Source organism: Elephantulus edwardii, unplaced genomic scaffold (assembly GCF_000299155.1).
Source record: "Elephantulus edwardii isolate Elephantulus edwardi_28Jun2011 unplaced genomic scaffold, EleEdw1.0 scaffold00217, whole genome shotgun sequence".
Lineage (NCBI taxonomy): Eukaryota > Metazoa > Chordata > Mammalia > Macroscelidea > Macroscelididae > Elephantulus > Elephantulus edwardii.
In genome coordinates, this window is record NW_006399967.1 from 4,620,916 (window position 1) to 4,623,452 (window position 2,537).

Below are 2,537 nucleotides of genomic sequence, written 5' to 3' on the forward strand. Positions count from 1 at the left end.
ATCTTTATTTGCAACTTTTTGAGAAAGCGCCACAATGCTTTCCACAGTGGTTGCACCATTTTACACTCCCACCAACAGTGAATCAGGGTTCCAGTCTCTCCACAACCTCGCCAGCATTTGTTGCTTGCTGTTCTGTTAAATTTACACAGCTATTTTTTATGGTCACAGTTCCTTGGTAATTGGAGAGCTTGGTAGACAATGGCTTGTTCCTTAAACATTTTCTTTTTAAACCTGTTCTCAAAGCTGTTTTCCAACTTGTGTGGGTTACAAAGTTACAAAGTAAAAAGTTACACTTTAAATTTAAGCTGATACATTTTACATTTTTAGCTGAATTTACAATATTATTTATTTCCATTCAAGAGACAACAATTTTACGCCTTTCATTATTTCAGGGGTGATCATTATCTCAATAAGGGGGTTTAGGTTCATACAAAGGATGTTTTGGGTCATAATATTGCCTAAATTCATCATCCCAATCTCATGTCTCATGATCTATTTTACCACCTGTACCTCGCATAACATCTTTCCTTCTGGTCACTTTCAAACCTTTTGAAAAATATATCCCAAGACAAAACTACCAGGGTGTTTTGCATTAAATTCATCATATTTTCCAGTATATGGAAGAGGTTTATCTGTAGGCTCTGGAATTCCGTAAGGGCCTTTCCCAATAGAGGGCTGCACAAACAACCATTACCTAATAGATAAACAATTCTTCCACCTGGTGTTCTCATGGTGGGGGGCAAGGGTTTGGTTTTATTCTTTGAAGGAGTTTTAGTAATGCTAAAAGAACTGGAGGTAATGTTTGCGTATTAAAGTCGTCACCTCCATTTAGTTCTTTCCTGGAAACATTTAACAAACTTTTAGTAAAAACACTTTGTGTAAAGAACACAGCTTTTCCCCCCTGTCCCACATAGAAAACACAAAGACACAAAAGAAGAGAAATTACAGAAAGGCCAAGAACCATCATGAAGAAAGCACACGTTCCGAGAGGCTGACTTCCTTGAAGTTTTCGCCTCAATCAGGTGATTTTGTTACCCAGACTCCCTTGGAGTTGGTGTGGCAGTAGGGCTGTCCCTCTGTGCCTCTAGTCCAGTCCCGAATCGGCAGGGACATGGGGGTAGGCCCATGGCCTGGGCATACTTTATGTAGTCCGTGCTGCTGTTGGCATGTGTCATAAGGTTGGAACTGAACCATGTGTCATAAGGTTGGAACTGACCCACAGCTGGCCTCTAGCTGGTTTTCAGAGACTGTAAATCACACAAGATTATCTATTTGTCTTTTGTCTATTTATCTATTTGTGTTTTTTGGAGTTCAAACTGGTGGATTTGAACCTTTGCATTTGGGTTGGTAACCCAACTCCTTACCAACTAGGCCATCAGAGCTCTCAGCTTAGTCCTTATTGGTTTAAAATGAGAGAGGAATTACTTTTTTTTTTTTTTCTTCATCAGCAGCTAATCGATTCTGAGAAAATACAAATGGTTTGCACCCCCTCAGTTCCCACCCTCTGTACTGTTCTCCAAGCTGGGTACTCACTATGGCCAGCCCCAGCCCAGAGGAAGTCAGATACCGATCAGAGAGGGCTGAAAAACACAACTAAAACAAACAAACAAGAAAACCTACACGTGGTTAAAATCCACCAGATGCTCTGCTGGAAAAGGAGGGGCTACCTCCTCCTGTGCCAATTGGATCTGTGCACTGAGTCCAGTGCTGCTTGGCTGCTTGGGTCCTGTGTGATTGAGGGAGGCGAGAGTGTGTGTGTGTGTGTGTGTGTGTGTGTGTGTGTGTGTGTGTTCGCTCTTGCACTCTCTTCTAGGATACTGCTGTCTGTCCTAACTCGTCCTCCCTCTGGCAGAACAAACACTTGCTGTAAGAACCTAGGAGTCAATCAGAATATGGTTCTTGAACATGTGAGCACAGGATCAGCTGTGCCTGAAGTCCGTGATTACGTACTACTTCAGTTCAAAGACTGATAACATCCCTTCTTTGCCTAAGTTTGATTTCTCCTCCCTTTTCTTTTCCATTTGGAGCCAAAGAACAAGGGCAATGAGCCCAGAGGAGGGAGCGCAATGTAGCCCCTGGCGCCTGGGAAGGCAAAACCCTGAAGCTTCAGCCCTCGGCAACCCGCAGAGCTCAAGTGAGAGATGAGCCTTCCCCCAAAGTGGTCGTCAAGATGGGCTTTTGAGGTGGTGCAGAATCAGGGAAAGTCCCCGGTTCCGGGTGGAGGAAGGGCAGGGTCCTGAGCCGGCAGAGCACTCTCCAAAGCAGAGAAGCTAAACAGCAGGACGGCCCACTGCACTTTCCAGGCTGCAGAGCAACCGCCTCATTCCAACAACAGACCCCGCACCGCTTCCTAGGGCCCCGCCTGGCGTCTGGGTTTCTTACCTGCAGCCCCTCACCGTTCAGTGCGCCCACCCTGGGGACCCACACCCCAGACCTGACTCCGCAGTCCGCCTAGGACGGTGGCTTCAGGCCAGGGTTCTCACTCTGTGTACCGGAAGCGCCCCAGGGCCACGGCCAGACTGGCTCTGTGCAGAGCG